Source organism: Hevea brasiliensis, chromosome 8, assembly GCF_030052815.1.
Source record: "Hevea brasiliensis isolate MT/VB/25A 57/8 chromosome 8, ASM3005281v1, whole genome shotgun sequence".
In the NCBI taxonomy this organism is placed as follows: Eukaryota; Viridiplantae; Streptophyta; class Magnoliopsida; order Malpighiales; family Euphorbiaceae; genus Hevea; species Hevea brasiliensis.
In genome coordinates, this window is record NC_079500.1 from 8,125,858 (window position 1) to 8,146,019 (window position 20,162).

Here is a 20,162-nt window from a genome sequence, read left to right on the forward strand (position 1 = left end):
ATCTTAAGACAAAGAAGGTATGGGTACCAAAGGGAACCTTACCTAAGGTCACTAACCCCAAGGACCCAAAGTTGCTTGGGTACCTAAAGCTAAATGATTGAATTTCAGGTTTGTTGCAAAGGAATGAAGGAAAGTGATAAATGGTATATAGATAGTGGTTGTTCAAAGCACATGGTAGTGAAAAGACAAGATTTCAAAAATTGCAATGAAAGAAGGATGATATGTAAAATTTGGAGACACAGGGAAATGAAAAATAATTGTAAATTGCACAATTGGCAACAAACCTTGAATTGAAGATGTAACGCTTGTTGAAGGTTTTAAATACAACTTGCTAAGTGTAAGCCAAGCTGTGTGATAAAGGCTTTGAGGTAAAATTTACTTCTCTATGTACAATCAATAGTTTAGATAATGACACATTGTTCATTGCCAATAGATCAAATAATGTTTACTTGCATGACATGAATAATTTTGAAACAAATCATTGTACATGTCTAGTATCTCTTGATAACTCTAGTTATTTATGGCATAGAAGATGGTCATGCAAGCATGCATACACTCTCAAAGCTGTCTAAGAAAGAACTTGTTAATGGTCTTCCTAAGATTAAGTATGAAAATGAATTTCAATGTAGAGCATGTGCACTAGGAAAGCATACTAGAGCATCTTTTAAGTCTAAGAATATTGTGTCTACCACTAGGCCATTAGAATTGCTTCATCTTGATTTATTCGGACCCGTAACTCCTACTAGTCTTGGTGGGAAGTCATATGCTTTAGTTATTGTTGATGACTATTCAAGATATACATGGACATTTGTCCTTGCTCACAAAGATGAAACTTTTGAAAAATTCACCTCTTTTGGTAAAATGGTTCAAAATGAAAAAGGCTTTTGCATCTCATCTATAAGAAGTGACCATGGAACTGAATTTGAAAATCATTTGTTTGAGAAATATTGTGATAAATATGGAATCAATCATAATTTTTCAGCTCCTAGAACACCACAACAAAATGGGGTAGTAGAAAGGAAAAATAGGACTTTGCAAGAAATGACTAGAACTATGTTGAGTGAAAATAATTTGCCAAAGTACTTTTGGGCTGAAGCTGTTAATACATCTTGTTATGTGTTGACTAGAGTTTTGATTAGATCAATTTTGAAAAGACCCCTATGAGCTATGGAAAGGAAGTAAACCAAATATCTCTTATTTTAAATCATTTGGTTGTAAGTTCTATGTGTTAAATAACAATCAGGATATCATAAAGAAATTTGTTGCTATCTCGGATGAAGGAATCTTTCTTGGGTATTCAACAAAGAGTAAAGCCTATAGAGTGTTCAATAGAAGAACTTTGGTTATTGAGGAAACTATTCATGTTTTGTTTGATGAGACTAACCCTTCTATTAGAAGAAAAAAATGCTTGTGATGAAAATGGCGGGGTTTTGGAAAAGAGAATATAATATCAAATGAACAAGTTGATGACAAAGATGAGGAAACTCAAGGAGAAACTACAATAGATGTCCATGATGCCAATGAAGATCAAACTAATGAAGAAATGCCAAATTTGGAAGATTTACAAGTAAATGAGCCCCAACATGAAGATTTACCTAAAGATTGGAGATTCCATAGAAACCATCCTCAAGAAGACATTATTGATGATCCATCTCAGAGGATGATGACTAGAGCACAATTGAGAAGATATTTTGGTAATGTTGCTTTTGTTTCACAAATTGAACCTAAATGTTTTGAAGATGCTCAAAATGATGAAAGTTGGATTCTTGCTATGCAAGAAGAACTAAATCAATTTGAGAGAAATAAAGTTTGGAATTTAGTACCTAGACCAAAAGACCATTCAATTATTGGTACTAAATGGGTTTTTAGAAACAAAATGGATGAAAAAGGCAATGTTGTTAGAAACAAAGCTAGACTAGTGGCTCAAGGCTACAACCAAGAGGAAGGGATTGATTTTGATGAAACCTTTGCTCCGGTTGCTAGAATTGAAGCTATTAGGATGTTGTGTGCTTTTGCATGTTTCAAGGATTTTATGCTTTATCAAATGGATGTCAAGAGTGCATTTTTAAATGGTTATATTGATGAGGAAGTGTATGTTGCACAACCTCCAGGCTTTGAAAATCATGAGCATCCAAATCATGTTTATAAACTTACTAAAGCCTTATATGGTTTAAAGCAGGCTCCTAGAGCATGGTATGAAAGGCTTAGTAAATTTCTTTTACAAAATGATTTTCAAAGAGGCAAAGTGGATACAACACTTTTTGTTAAAAAGCATCATAATGATATGCTCATTGTGCAAATTTATGTTGATGATATAATTTTTGGTGCTACTAACGAATCTCTTTGCAAGAAATTTTCTAAGATTATGCAGAATGAATTTGAAATGAGCATGATGGGTGAGCTCACATTCTTCCTTGGACTTCAAATTAAACAAATGAAAGATGGCATCTTCATAAATCAATCAAAGTACATCAAGGATATGCTAAAGAAATTTAAGATGGAAAATTTGAAGAGCATGGGCACTCCTATGAGTTCAACAATTAAAATGGAATGATGAAAAGGTAAAGAAGTAGATACCAAGCTTTATAGAGGTATGATTGGCTCTCTTTTGTATCTTACTGCATCTAGGCCAGATATACACTTTAGTGTTTGCTTGTGTGCAAGATTTCAATCATGTCCAAAAGAATCCCATCTAAGTGCAGTCAAAAGGATTTTTAGATATCTCATAGGCTCACAATCAATTGGTTTATGGTATCCAAAGTGCGAATCATTTAATCTTGTTGGCTATAGTGACTCTGATTTTGCTGGAAGTAGACTGGACAGAAAAAGTACCTCAGGTACTTGTCAATTTCTTGGTCATGCACTAGTTTCTTGGCACGAAGAAACAAACTTGATAGCTTTATCTACAAATGAGGCGAATATATAGGCTCTTGGTAGTTGTGTTGCTCAAATCTTATGGATGAAACAACAATTGGAAGATTTTGGTTTAAAATATAATCTTGTTCCAATTAAGTGTGACAACACAAGTGCCATAAACTTGGTCAAAAATCCAGTCCAACATTCAAGAACTAAACATATTGAGATTAGACATCATTTTATTAGAGATCATGTTCAAAATGGAAATATCAAAATAGAGTTTGTTGCCTCTGAAAATCAACTTGCTGACATTTTTACAAAGCCTCTTAATGAAGAAACCTTTTGTAGAATTAGAAGGGAAATTGGTATGTGTGAATTACTGGCTTGAAATCTAAGTCATCTACATTTTATTGAAAGTGTAACTGATTTGCTGAGATATTAGTTTGTTGAAAAATCTTTAAAGAATATTAGCTAACCTGTTTGTGTACTCGTGAAATTAGTTTACTAAGTTGTATACTAATATTGCGTGGCTAAAATTAGTTTGCTATATTAAGCACTGTTCAAATTTCAAACCAAAAAGGTGATTGTTCTTGAAGTTTTCTACGTGTTCACCGATGCATTTATCTTTCCACATTTGATATCATATTATCAGTAATGTGTCAGACATGTAGAAATTTTTTTTTGTGTATATAGGTATAGGTAGACTTGTTTGAAATGCAAAATAAAATATAAAAAAAAGGGGGGAAAGAAAAGGGAAAAACTGGTTCAGTTGAAAGTACAGTGACACTGAAAAGCGCGGGACTCAAGAGGACTTAAATCCTCTGCCACACGAAACCTCACATTTTCTCTCTCTCTCTCTGTTTCAATTTCCGACATCCCCAAACACCATACCCGATTCTTTCTTCAGGCGAAACAAACTCTAACTCACCAAAAAATTTCGAGTTTTCCTTTCCTCTTCCACACTTACCTCACCGAACTCCCATTACTCGATTTTATTTTGTCTCAATGGCTCGCACCAAACGAAAACAAAAATCCCCTGTTGTTGCCGCTGCTTCATCTTCCTCGTCAGCCTCCGACGATGTCCCTGTTGCGGCATTGCGGAAGAAACTGAAAGGACAGCAAAACGTGTCGAAATCAAAGTCAGTTAGTGAGTCTTCTCACTCGTCCAAGGGTGTCGAATCCTCTAAATCGACGCCAGAAAAGAAGAAGACGATACAGAAACAAGGGACGGGTGCTCAAAAGAAAATGGGTATCGCAAAGCTTTCGGGTTCAGTGGATAAAGCACTGTTGGATTGCAAATTCATCAAATGGGAGAACTTTAATCAGGTAAACTTTCACTTTAAGGAGCTTTTTGAATTTCAAGGTTGGTTGGGTGTCTGTGAATGCGCAAATGAATATTACCCTAGGCTTGTACAAGAATTTTATAGAACCTTGCGCACTGTTGATGATGAGGATCGATTTGAAGTAATTTTGAACACAAATACATATAGTGTCTCTGTTGAATTGATAGCCACGGCTTTAAATTTGCCCAATGATGGAAATAGAATTTCCACTCATAAGGATGTTGCTAGAGTAGCAGGTTTTAATCTGGTTGAGTTTGAGAATGAAGTATTTCCTGCTAGCACTGCCAAAAATGAGAAATCCACCAGTACCAAAGCCCTCCAGCATATCAAAATTATTCACAGTATGGTAAACTATGTGTTCTGTCCGAAATCTGGCAGTTATGGCTATCTGAGTCACTTGGATATGTGTATTATGTGGCACATTGTGAGTAAAGTTAGGTTAAATTTAGCCTACTTAATTTTCAAAAACATGTGCAAGGCCTATGGAATTGGTAAACTGCCCTATGCACACTTGTTGACTGCTGTGTTTAAAGAGCTAGAGGTGAATGTCACTAAGGAAAGCTCTAGGGCTGACTTGATAGTGCTTAGAGAAATACATTCAGACACTGATGGGAGAAAGACCAGATTTGAAAAGGGTAGTTCCTTCACTGCTAAAGTTGATTAGTTACGTAATGAAGTTTTGAATGAAATTCAAGGGCTAAGAGCTGCTGTTAATGACCATTTTAGTTCAACAACTCAATCTCTTGATATTCTCAGAAAATTTGTAGATGTTGTTGACTATAAAGTGAGTCACCTACTCACTCAAAATGAGGAGTTAAAGAAGTTGATAATGGACCTTCAGCAGGCCAAGGAAATTGCAGCTCCAACTAAAGTTGAGGTTGGCACTCAGGTTTCTACTGATAAGGGAGAAAGCACCAAGGTTGAAGAGCCTCCTGAAAGTGGTCAAGTTGCTGAAGCTGAACTTGAACCTATGGTAGATGCCCATGATGAGCATGCTCCTGACCATGATGCACCTGAGATTGATCCTACAGCTGATATACCCACTGCACTTGATGATCCCAAGGTTGTAGAAGCTGAAAGTGAGTTACCCAAGGAAGGTGAAAAGGTTCCAGAATCTGAACCCATTGTTGAACCTCCTCCTGCTCCACTAGTTGAGCCTGATGCTGTTCCTACACAGCACCAGGAACCTTCCCTTAAAGACCACCAAGCTAGCGCTCAAACTCAGCTATCTGCAGCTGCTGCCCCTGCAGCCAAGAAGGGTAGAAAAAGAACAAAGTCCACTGTGTCAAATCCCTACCAAACCTTAGCTGCTGCTCTTGAACCACCTTCTGAAGATGATGAGGCCGAGCCAGATGATCAAGTGGCTGACCAACCACCTCCAGCCCCTGTTATTAAACTGCCTAGGAAGAAAATGGTGCCTACAAAATCCACTCGCAGGAGTAAACGACTTAAATAGCATCTCATCTGGATTTTTAGCTTACTGATTGCATATTTAGTTTACTAGTCTGTTTGCTGATATTGATTTTTAGTTTGCTACTGACTACCTTACTGCATTTACATTTTGGCTAACATGATTCTTTTTGGGTATTTTCTCCTGTTTCCTTTTTGATTGATGACAAAAAGGGGGAGAATGGATATGGATATGTGAATATGGATATGGATATGTGAATATGTGTTTATACTTGTGTTGATGAACATGGAAACTTGTGTTGTGGAAATATGGAAATGTGTTGATATACTTGAGAAGTGTAGTGATACTTGTGGATATATGTTTATACTTGTGTTAATACTTGTAAATTGTGAATATGCTTTATAGCATAAATTCAGGGGGCGCTTATATCTGAGAAAATGAATTTCTTGGAAATTATGTGCATGTATTTAGGGGGAGCATTTTTGGTATACTATACTTGGATTTACATACTCACATAAATTCTCACACACTTTTATTTTTGACTGATTGATTCAGTTGAGTTTTGTCATCATCAAAAAGGGGGAGATTGTTGACCTCGTGTAGCTCAAAATGAGTATTAATTTTGATGATAACAAAACTCAAAGAGAATCTATCTAACCTAACCTTAAAGTGATGTGTAGATTCTTTGTCTTATGCATAAAGAACCTTTGAAGTTGCATCGAAGAAGAAAAGATACTCAAAGGCATTCCAAGACAAATCCAAAATGAGAAAAAGACTATGGAAGCCAAGACTCAAAGAAAAGGTATGAAAAGTATAGCGTTAGAGTCTTAGGCCTTTTTGTGAAAAAGAATGGATGAGAATTTAGTCATATGGAGCTCAAAAATGAAAATTTATTTTCTGATTACTTTTTCTTATCATGACCTTGAACACAACCATTGAAACATTTTTCAAAGGTCTAAATCATTTTACATTGCAAGTTGAGACATGCAGCTGTTGACTTAGTTTCCTAACTGGTTTGCTAAAATTTTCGGTTTGCTAATATGTTTGCTAAAAACATTAGTTTGCTAACCAGTTTGCTGACTGCTCCTAAAATTTTATTAGTTTGCTAACTGTCCAGAGCTGCTCAACTTCGCACAAAAGGACAAAATAACGGCCATTTTGTCTTGGGCAGTGTGTATAACGTTCCAAAAGGGTTTCAAACGGTCTAAAATAATTTGGGACTATAAATACACCTTCTTTACTTCATTTACAATTTAATGAAAGCTTACATTTGATCTCCAACATTGAATTTTCATTTATTGCTTTCATTCAAGAGCATTTAAAGATTTTGAGCTACCATTGGCAAATCAACTCATCTCTTCTTTATAGTTTGATTTGTATTGAGTAAGAGTGAGTGTTGAAATATTGAATTGCATTCAAGAGAGGTTGTACAAGCACCTATTGAAGCTTGGAAGTGTAAGTGCTTGTGATAGCACTTGTGGAGGTTTCAAGCTACCTTGGTGTAAAAGCTTGGTGTTGAGAAATTGTAAAGGGCTTTTGGTCTCTTGCCTTCAAAAGAGCAAATAGTGGAGAAAAGACTCAAAGAGGGTTCTTTGAGAGAGTGGATGTAGGCTAGCTAAGCCGAACCACTATAAAATCCTTGTGTTTGATTTCTCTAACCTTTACCTCTTTACTTTTATGCAATTTAAATTTCTTTTCTCATATACATGATAGTGAATGTTGGTTAAATAGATTGAGTTGTTAAATTTGTGGACATATTGAGAGACTTGAAAAAATTAGTTGATAAATGCTTTATTAGAGATTGCCATATACATTGATTGAGAATTGAATTACAACATAGAAACACATTGTTGAAGCACATATTACTTTCTCGTTATATAGAAGAATCACATATTTGAACAAAGCCACAATTTTTCATTAGGCTATAAGCAAGGGCCGAAAAATTGTTAAAGTCCAATTCACCCCCCCCCCCTCTTGGACTATTTTGGGACAACATACAAGAATACTAATATAAGTCCAATCCTTCAAATTTTAGCTCGGATCCCTAACCTCTCTATAGTCTAAATATTTATTTTTAGCACTTTAAAAATTATAAAAATATTCTTGGAGGTCCTCTACATCGTCCTTATATTAATTAAAATTATTTTACTTAATTTTACTAAGTCAGAAATATTTTACAGATTTATCAGCTAGCTTAACCAAGGTAAAAATTACACAACTTAAGTTCGGGACTACCTTTACAAATTCTGCTACTTTGAATGCATCTAGGACGTCTGAAAATGCTAAGATCGATTGTAATATTAACTATGTTCTGAGACAGGCCACTGGGCAGCTGGATCAAGCAGAAAACTCAATGCCAAGTGCCGATGAGCTAATATCGATCCGATTGCACCTAAACAAAGCCCACAAATTGTTAAAAATTATCACATAATTATTTTTAATTTATAGAAATCAAAAAGGCCTGAAAATCTCACAAAGTGATTTGGACCATCTGATAATTGCCTTTTTCAAATGGTGTCCGATCAAAGCGGGGTCGATCCCATCTCGAAGGTCTCAATGCCCTGAGTCCATTGGTGGTCTCGGATCGTTAGAAATCTGATTAGAAAGCTAGAAAAAATCCATTTTCTCTCTCCTCGATTTGTGCAAATCCGACGACCATAGGAGCTACCATGGGCTGAAGGGCATCGATCTAGACTGGTTGGGTGGCCGAAGGATGGCCAGAACGGCCAAAAAAGGGCCTTGAAAATTCGATTCTCTTTCCTCTCTCTCTCTGATTCCTCACCGGTGAGCTGCTGCTCTTCATCGTTCGACCTTGTGCTGCCATCGTGCCAGGGGCGAGTGCCGAAAGTCTCGCCATCGATTCTGATTGGTGGGCTACTAAAAATGGAGAAGAGAGGTGGGGAGGGAAGTGAACGGGAGAGATGAGAAGGATGGGGGGGGGGGAGGGGGGGTGTAGCGGGGGCATCTTTTTCTCTCTCTTTTTTTTTAACTTTTAATTACTTACTAAATCCCTAAAGTTTTGTAAGTTTTTCAATTAAGTCCAAACATGTTTTTCAATAGAAATCAACATTGCATTAATTAATTAAAATTAGATTTTTAAGTCGATACAACAACAATAAATAATAATAATAATAATTAAATTAAATAACAATTTAGTCAAATCTTAGAACCAAGATTGACAATAATGAAATAATATATTTTGATAATTGATTTGATATTAATTTTTAAAACTAATCATTTCAATTAAATTAGACTATTAAATAATTTATAAAATTTGTTTAAAAATAACATTAAAAATGTATAAGTGAAAGTTTTATAAAAATTATAAATTAGCTAGATAATATTAAAATAAGATTAAAATACTATATAAAAATATAAAATTTATGTTTTAAAAATTCAGGTTATTACATGTCAAATCTTTGATCAATAAAATTTGTAGACAAACGGAAGAAGCATTAATTGCTCCAAATTTTCTTTAAAAAAATTTCGACTCAACGATTGTGAAGAATGAAGATAATATTCCTTTTTGAACATAATCACGCTGTAATTTTTGTCAAAGAGAACTTTTATTTCGAAAAGAATTTATTTCATCTATTTTAATTCCCGTGAAGGATAAATTCCTAAAACTAAAAGGATATGGATTGCGTGTTACATATATCAATATTAAAAAATAAAATAAAATAAAATGAGTGGGCTCCATCCATGTTGAAGAATTTGGTGAGTGGGGTCAATTATGAACCCTTTATCCCCAAAACTTGCGCTCAATTGAAGGATTGAATTTTCAATACATATATGATTTTTTTTTAAAATATTTGAGAGGGGGTTGAACATGGCTCTGCCCTTTGGTGGTGGCAATAGTATTGAAGGAGATGATGCTGGAATTTTAGAGAGGAAGATGATATTTTTTATTTTGATATGAGAGAATTTACTCTATTTTAGTACTCTTTTGGTATTTTTTTATAGGGTGGTATTTTTTTATAGGGGGATTAGGAGAATAGAGACCCTAACTTAGCACCTGTTAGGTGAGTGATGTGTCTATAGTTATTGGACTAAGCCACATTAGATAGGGATGGGCACTCATTAGTTTTAATCAAAAAATCAAACCGAACCAATTTAATTTAGTTTTTCGGTTTGGTTTTTTGATTAATTGGTTCTATTTCGGTTTTGATTTAAAAAAAATTCAATTCTTTTATTTGAGTTGGTTAGTTCAGATTTGTGCAAGGATTTGATTTGTTGGGATTTGTTATTTACTTCTTTAAGATTTTGTACTGTTGATCTGAGATTGTAAGATTGTAGAATGTTTATTTTGTTTAGCGTTGTTCTGTTATGTTGATTTTTGAGTAATCAACAAATTGCATCAAACCTATTATTTTGATTCAATTCAATTTAGTTGATTCTATTAATCAGTTTGGTTTAATTCCTCAAAAAATATATTTCACTTTTTTTATTTTCTAGTTTAGTTTGATTCGAAATTGAATCGACCAAACACACAGGCAATATAGTTATATATGGATAAAAGTATAAAAAAAATTACGTTGTAAACAAGGCTAGTTTTAAATAGTATCTCATAATTTTTATTTTAATCAATTAATATTTTTTTATTAAGTTCTGTAACACCCCAAATTTTATTAATTATGAGTATTTTTGATATTTAAATTTTATTTAAATTTTAGGAAATTTTTTGAGATTTTTCGGATTTTAAAAATCGGGTTCGATTTTCCGAAAATATAAACTTTGATGATTTTTAAAAAATTTATTTAAAGACCACGTGGCAAAACTAAAAATATATTTGGAGTCTACGTATTTTTCTGAGTTTTATGGAATTTTTTCGGAATTTTTGGACCTCGTTTTCGGTCCCGAGGCAGAGTAAAAATTCAAAATTTTGTATTTCGAATCGAACCGGCCGAATCGAATCGGACCGAATCGGACCGATCGAATCGAACCGGCCCCCTTTCCTTTTTCTTCTCCCGCGCGCGTCTCTCTCTTTTCTCTTTCTTTTCTCTCTCCTCCTCTCCCCTGCGCGCGCGCGTCGCTCCAGTTTCTCCGGCCAAATCCGGCCACCGATTGGACCGGGTCTTGTGTCCAAAATCATCTACTCGGCGAGAGCTTTCCATAGACACCAAGAACGCCGAAATCCATCGAGCGGATTGTCCGATTTTTGCTCGGGAAGATTTTCGCCCATTTCGACTTTTGGGCTAGATTTCTCGAAAACCGTGAATCCCACGAGAAAACCGAGGCTACCAGCACGCTCCACTCGACGAGGGCTTCGCGGGATATTAATTTCAAAATTTTCCGACAACGTTTTTCGGTGGGTCCCACGGAAATTCGCAGTGTATTTTCGAGCATTAAATGAGCTTAGAAAATTCTGAAAAATTTATGTACTAACCCCCGTGTTATGGGCTTCGTGTAGGTATTCTCATTTCGCGGAAATTCGGCTGATTGGCCAAGATGCGAAATTAGGCGAACGTTCTGGAAAAGTCTCCGACTGGGCGAGATTTTGCCTACCCCATTGTCGACGTCGGCGCGTCCTCAAGTCGGAATCGGCAAAGGTAAACCCGAACCTTGTTTTTTCGTAATTTTCTAGTGCTTAAATAGGATTAAAAATCCATAAAATATTCGTGGTAGCTTAGAAAATTACGATTCTTTTTGCAATAGCTTAGTAATATTGCTAAGGACCGCGGGGCAAAGTTTTAGAATTTTTAGAGTTGATTTGGGCAGTTTTTGCAAAAATGGTCAATTATAGGGACTAAATTGAAATTTTACATATTGTGATGAATGATTGGTTTGGTGGGCCCAGGAGGGGCTGTGTGATATGACTGAGTTGTGGATATATGGATTGTGAGTATAGAAGTGTGTTTTGAACCCTTTTTCAGGTTGGTTAGGTCCTAGGTATAGGGGGGACTCTGCCGGATTTTCGGCACGACTTAGGACGTATTTGGGTCTTTTCTTGATTTGTATTGAGTCATTTGTATTAAATGATTGTAATATGATTGTCAGGTGAGCCGGGACAGCCTTCTTCCTCCGCCCAGCCACCACAGTGAATTGTCGTCAAGTCTGTGAGTAAAATATTAATTTTAATTATAATTTCGATATTATTATATGTTCAAAGATGCCCATGCATCACTTATATGCATATATTTATGTAGTTAAACTCTAGGCACGATTTATGTTGCATTCATAACTGATAAAGTGCCATGAATGGTGTTGCGGTAATTTGGAGCAGTGTGCGTGCGTTGGCGTGCGTGTGATGTGGTGTGGACTATGGATAGGACGGGTAGACACGGCTTGAGTTCTTCGCTGGGACCCGGTCCTTCGGGGTAGACACGGCTTGAGTTCTTCGCTGGGACCCCGATTTGGTATTTAAGTGGAAGTCCGAGCTGAGTTCTTCGCTGGCACCAGATTGGATTTAAGAGAGCTGTATAGGGGATCAGCTCCCATATACTATGAATGATGTTACAGGTGTGTGAGTGCTCCAAATTACCTTTTGATGCTATGATGTGAATATGGTGTTGATGTTGCATTTCACTCTACAAAGTTGCATTAGTTTGAGATAGTTATAGAGATTATAGTTAAGATTGATATTTTACTCTCGAGTCGAACGCTCACTCTGCTCAAAAATTTTACAGCCACAGGAGGATATTTTGTTCTGGGTTAACCTGCTTTTCTACCTCGCAGGTTGTTTATCAATATTGTGTAATTTTAATTACTCCTAGAATTTCCGCATGTGTTAGCAGTAATTATTTGAATTTGGTCTGTAATATTATTATTATGTTGGACCTGTAAACTTAAATATGTTATGCATGTTGATGGATTGGATGAGGGAGCTGAGCTCCCATTTATTTTATGTTGATGAGTATGTGGAGGGTGAGCTGAGCTCCCCAATTGAGTATTTATTGTGTTTACAGGTCGGGTGAGTCAAAAACTCCCCGTTGGAAAGTCCATTTTATGGCCGGACTCTGTCCGTTTGTTTTCTTGAAATTGGGCCCAAATGGGCCTTAGAGTTGGGTTAATGAATAGTTAAGGCTTACTACGGGCCTCGGGGGCTTTAGGCTGGCCCAGGTCCTAGTGCCGGTCCGGCCCATAGGTTGGGTCGTGACAAGTTCGTTAATAGAAAAGATTAAATATATTAACACCGTAATGTATAGATTTTTGGTCTTTTTAAAATAGATGTAAATTTTGGTAGATAAAAGAGTTAATAAATGGTAAAAGAAAATAAAAACATCACCATAAATTCTCACCACCCCCCCCCCCTTCTCTCTCTTTCTCTCTCTTTATTTATATATATATATATATATATATATATATATATATATATATATATATATATAATTGATGTAATTACATCATATAGATATTTAAAAATTATATCGATTGCATTTTATTCATATTTAGTTATTTATTATTTTATTTTTATATGTTTTTAGTTATCTTTTAGATTTGCTTAAATTGGGTATGATCCCATATTTTTAGACTTTATTAGGTATACTTTGATAGTCTGGGAAGGAATGAAAGGGATTAGAGAGGAGTTGGAGCATTAAAATGCAATTTTGGAATTCATTGAAGATTACACCGAGTGTGTAATAAATTACACAGCCCGTATAAATCAATTATTAAAGATTCTAAGTTACATGGCCCGTGTAACTAGACTTATGTAATTTCCCTTGGCCCTTGTAATCCTCTGTGTAGAAGAAACTTCGAAAATTTAAGGGACATGAAATTGCACAAGGCAAACCTCTGTTAACTAAAACAATTACATGGGTCATGTAGTGACTCAGAGTCAGAATTTTAGACCCCACTTCTAACATTTTCTTTCCTTTTTCTGGAAGTTTTCTAAAGCTTTTAGGACTTTGAAATAAGGGGGTTTTTTTAATTAGATATAAATACATGGAGTCAAAGTTTCATTGGGGGATCAACCATCTTAGGTTCCAAGAGATTCATATGGGAGATCAAACTTGAGAAGATTCACTTTTATTGCACGAGGGGAGATTCAAGCTGATGTTCCACACGATCAAGGCTACAAATCTCTTTTGGGTTCTTTAATTCTATTTCTTCTTATGTCTTTTTTTTTTTTTTTTTGCTGAACTTGGTTGTTAATTTCAACCATGAATAATTAGTTTTCTTCATTTTAGGGTTAGGGATGTAGCTATTTAACTCTAACTATGGTTTTAATTTAATTTTACTTAAAAAATGGATTGATATTTGTTTTTGACTCAATTCTGGTGTGCTAATACTTGCATTATGTTTGAATTCCATAATTGTATGATTTTGGATATTGAATGAAAATCAAAAGATGAAGTTTGATATTGGATCTCTAGAATATGAACTTAGAAATTTATGACTTAGAGATAAGTTTAAATCTTTCGAGGACAAACTGAATCAAAGAACCTTATGGGTTTCAGTTAACTTGATACCATGAAAATTGGTATGATTTTAATTCTAACACGTCTTTTGTGCATTAAGAGAAGACATTAGATATTTTAGGATATTTAAGTTAAATCTTAGGTCATAGTGAGTTAATACAGTGAAACCCTAATCCTAGAATCTTTTATCTATTAGTTTGTACTTTTGTTTAATTCTTATTATTTGATAAATTAGATTTTAATAATTGCTTTTAAATTTAATCTTGGCTCAAATTTGATTACCTAAATAATTAAAATCATTATAGTTTAGTAATCAATATAATTCTTGTGATAACGATACTCTACTCATCACTTTATTACTTGTTAATGATTTATATATTTGCGAGATTTTATACAATAAAAATCTGCACTAAAAAATATGAACAAAAAAATCTGGCATAGGCTTTCCCAATTTCACTGTAATTCTCAATAATTATATATTAGCCTATTTATAAACAATTTTGAATTTTGCCATTGAATATTAGAGTGCATGTCTTGTTTAATGCAAGAGATTCTTAATGGTTCATGTCCTTTAAAATTTCTAAAGTACATAAAATAAAATGCATTTTTTTATGAGAAAAAAAAATATATGCAAACCTTGTATAATTATATCAATTAGTTTTAACACTTTGGCACTCTCATAAAGTCAAGGGTGTTTGATATCTCTCATATGAATACGAACCTTGAATTGCTATGATCGCAAATAATGGATATGGCATGATAAAAAGACACTTGCTTTTGACCAGTAAATTTCACTTCAATGACATCAAATTGTCTCTAAAATTATAAAATATTAAGTTTGAGTTCATAGAGCATATATGTAAACAATTGCTTTTGGCTTTAAGGCGAGATCAGGACCATTTCTGATGAAAATCTTGTAGTGAATTGTTAGCTTAGATTGGGTTTCAAAAGTTCAGATTATATTAAGATGGGTAATGTTATATGACTCAATTATATTTGTCTCACCTATCCCACCTTTTTCTCTCTCTATAACTCAACTCAACTCAATTCAATTAAGTCTTTATCCTAAAAATTTAGAGTCGACTATATGAATTCGCTTTCTCCACTCTAAACGATTTTTCTCTCTTTATATATAATTTAATTTTAAAAATTTAAATTCTAAATTATAAAACTTTAAACCCTAAAAATCTAAATGAATTTTAAAAATCTAAACCCTAAATCTTAATATTCTAAACTCAAATATTTTAAATCTAAAAATTCTAAATTCTAAACCCTAAACCTTAAGTTTTAAGCTCTAAAATTCTAAATTTTAAATTTTAAACTCTAAATTCTAAATCTTAAATTTTAAACTTTAATTTTAAAATCCTAAACCTAAATAGTTAAATTTAAACCTAAATTAAAAAAAAAAAAGGAAAATTAGGTGAAACAAAGTTGGAACACGTATATTTAAGTCATTTAACATTAGGTAAATGTATAAATGTGGACCGAATTCGTCAAGGGATGCTTTAAGACTTTCTACCACTAAAAAGAAGTCGACTCCATTGACTACGCTTAATAGAGAATATTGTGCCTTATTCATACCCACACATATTTTATAGGACCTAATCATATCTCTTTTGAGACCAAAATTTAAGATATTTTATAAATAAATTAATTAAACATAAAAATGCCACTACACTAGGATCAATAAAGAGTTGGGGCTCATCTCCAGCGGATAACTCCTTACATGTGACGCTGCAACCAAGGAACAAAATCGGGAGGAGGATAAAGCCGATGTTAACTCGGTGGATAACACATAGATTCTTTCAAGAAGATTTCGCTTTCGTAGTTTTGGGAAGTAGGTAAAACTACGTAGTATTGAGTGGGTCTTATTTTATGACAAAAATTTAAATTTAAAACTATTTTGACCTTCTAATTAAACAGTAATAGTATAATAAAGGATATAAATACTAATAGTAATAAAAAAAATACTAGGATAAATTTATTTTAATTGCTCAAGCAATTCTACACAATATTTTTGTAAGAAAATTAAAACCATAATATATGAAAATAGATAAAGACAAATGGAAATAACATAAGATTAAATAAAAGATCATTTTAATTTAATTGATTTAATATAATTATTAATCATTAAGAAAAATTAAAAGAAATTATATATATATATATATATATATATATATATATATATATATATATATATATATATATATAATGTCAATTCATTGGAAAATATGAAGATGACAGGAAAAGGACTCTTTTCTTTTCTTTTTTTAATTATTATTACAATAATATTGAAAATAATATTTTATTAAAATATCTTAACTATTAACCATTAAATAAAATAATTTTATATATTTTATTTAATAATAATAATTAATAAATAATATATACTTAATAATAATATTAATAAATAAAATAAATTAAAATAATTTTATTATAATAAATTAAAATTAAGTGAGAAAAATAAAACAACCCTTCGAGAAAGTCGAAAAAGAAGCATTGCCATTCGTTGTCATTTTTTTTTTAATTTTTTTTTCAGACAATGACTTCACTTGCCTACAAAATTCCAATATCAAAACGACTTTGATTGTGTAAAACGACAATGGCGCCCAATTCTCTCTTTTTCATTTCCTTTGTTTATTTATTTTATTCAAAGTTCATCAAATTGCAACTTTATGACCTTTTCCACAAGCATTTTGCTATATCTTATATGCATGATGATGAGTCTCTCATGGCCTTTATTATAATTAGTTATTAAATACATTCATGATGTCCAAAACTTACAAGTGTACCGATCGTATAAATAATCTAGGAAGATATTATTTTTATGAGAATCATATTGATCAAATTATAATTATTTAAATTATTTAAACTATCGAAAATTGACTAAATAAATAAAAGTGGAATAAAAAGTAAAGCAATTGCAAGGACTAATTAAAACTAATATAATCTAAACAATTAATTAAAAGATGATTCTAGAATTAGAGTTTTCACACTTTAATTAATCAGGTTTTATCCAATTTATCCAATAAATGGGTATTTATGACTTTAAAGGAGATTAATTTAAAATTTCTTAGATTCTTTTTCACGTTATCAATGGTGTGTTTTAATTAAATTAATTTTTACTTTCGTGGCTTTTGATATAATTAAAATCTATTAGATTCTTTAATTAACCTATAAAAACCCTCTCATAATCTTACTCTATCTCTAGATCTAAAGTTATAAATTTAGTGGGTACCAATACTATGCAAGTATTATAATACCCAACTTTGAAAATAGGAAATTTACTCACTAATGTTCATCCTTACAAGTAACTATGAAGAAAATGAAATAAAAATATCAATAAGCAAAGGAGTAGAAGAACCCAGAAGATAACATTTCAATCTCTAAGAAGTTGATACTTATTCTCAATAAAAAAAAAGTCAATTTTTTACACTTATGGAACTTACAATTACCTAACTCACCTACCCCCAACCAAATAAGGTTTGTTTATAAAATTAAGTATGATAGATAACTATTATATTTATTTCTAAATAATTATCTCTTAAATATTATTTTGTGGTAGTGCTTACCAACTTGTTGCCTTACCCAAAACAAAAACAGATTAGAATCTTGAAATAAAAGGGATTTACAAACTAAAACAACATGATCAAATTTTGATCAATCTTGAGAATCAAATAACATGGTAATAATCTATCTTTATTACACCGCTATCATATATATATATATATATATATATATATATATATATATATATATATAAAGAACGTGTCACCCTTTCAAGTCATGAAAATTATTTATAAGTCAATTTATAATAATTTTTTTATTTTTTTTTCAAAAAAAAAGCCTCCCTCTCTATATATATGTATAAATGTATTAATGTTAAAATATAAATTAGTTAAAACTATCAATGTTAATGTTAATATGTTAGTTTAAAATTGATTAAATAATAAAAAAAAAAAGCAAAATTCATGTTCTTTTCTTAGCCTTACATATTTGAAAAGTTGCCATTTTTTTATTATTATTATTAAAATAATATTTTAATGACATTAATAAATAAAATAAATTAAAGTAATTTTATTATAATAAATTAAAATTAAATGATAGAAAATGAAACAATCCTCTGAAAAAGTCAAGAAAAGAACCATTGCCCTTTTTTTCTTTTTTTTTTTTTTTTTTCCGGCAATGACTTGACTTGCCTACAAAATTCCAATATCAAAACGACTTTGATTGTGTAAAACGAAAATCTTGTGGGGCTCAAATAAGATTAACGAAAATTTCATTGAAAATGGGACCATCTCCTTCCATTCAAACCACCGAGAAGACCCCGATTGACGCGCTCTGTTTCTCTTTTATTAAATAATATATGGGTTCTCTTTCGTTAGAATTTTAGATGGAATACTTCAAACTAATGAATTTGATTTTATATTTATGTTTTAAGAGTGTATTTATTTTATTAGCTTATAAATTTATTTATAATTAAAAATTATAAATAAAATTAATATTTAATTTAATTTATAAATTAAAAAATTAATTAAAATAAATTAAAAATTATTAATAAGAGATCTCTTACTTATAATTTATTTATTTATTTCTTAATAATTTTTAAAACTATCAATCCTAACTCATTTTAACAATTATTACATTCGTTTTGAGTCATTTTGATAAACTAAATTATTTTAAACACTTTTTAACAAAATATTTAAACTATTCAAAAATAAATTTTAAGTAATTTTATTAAATAATTAATTATTTATTTTTAAATTAATTTATAAATTAAAAAAAATATTTTAAATCAAAAGTTAAATATAAGTAGCCAATATATTTATAAATATTAATATAATATAATTTTAAATATCCAATTATTTCAAATATTTATTTCATCCGAATAAAACTTTCAAAGAAAGATTAAAATGAAGGGTCCATATTTAACAAAATGGAGTATGTTCAACCAAAGGATATAATCACCTAGTTTAGAGTTTGGAGTTCGGACCTCAATCTGGTAAAACTCGAAATTATACAACTTGAAACCAACAATCTAACATAAATTTTTAGATTTCAAATCCCCTATCAAGTGCAAACCCAATAGTTACGTATTTGACATTTTTTTTTATACTTGCATCAAATTTCATTTCCAGAATCTGTTGTTTGAGACGTGAAAGAGAAACTGGATTAGTACAACATTATCCACAACAGGAATTGTGATTTTGGGTTTGGTTGCTTGTCATTTTGTGAATTAAGGTCATTCTTGTAACAAATATAAATTCAGCAATTGTTATAAATATAAATTAAATTATTATAGAATGCATTATTAGAAAATATGTGTACCTGAAAATACGCTTATGTCCATAATTTTCTAGGTTCACAACTCTCGATATCCACAACATTCAAATTCTATCAGAATTCTATCTGATATTAAATGGGGTCATATATATATATATATATATATATATATATATATATATATATATATGTGACTGAGAGTTGGGGCCTCTTACTTAGTGGACTCATGGATCGCCTGACCCATTACAAATTTGCCCAATCACATTACCTAATCCATTTAGATATTACTAATTACTAAATTTATTATTTGATATCATTATTTAATCCTAACAATTAATTATTGTTAATCCATATCCAGATACAAATAAATAATCCAACAATCTCTCACTTAGATCGCAGTAATCAATTTATTAAACTAAAAGAATATATTAATAAAATACAAAATAATATCTAATAATAAGTAAGCAATTTAACCTATAAAATTCAGATAATAAAATGGCAAACAAAATAACATTAAATCTGATAGGGAAAACAATATTATATATATGTGCCAACAAAATCTCAAAAATAAAAATTGAATTTAAATGGAATATGTGATAAGATATGTTCAAATTTCAGGTCTCATCTTGCCCCTGAAAGAGAGTATTGATAAAGAAAAAGGAGTAAGATGTAATGGTTTTGGAAGGATTGAATCATGGGTAATTTCTGGTTATGAAGAAGGATCACCTGTTATTTGGGTCTCAACTGGATTAGCATATTATGATTGTATTAAACCTTCTTATAAATACAGAAGATTCTACAATCTTTTCTTTGAAAAGGCCCATGCATGCGTGGAGGTGTACAGGAATTATCAAGGACATATGGTGGAAATTCCAATATAGGCGTTGATGAACTGATTGCAGGTGTTGC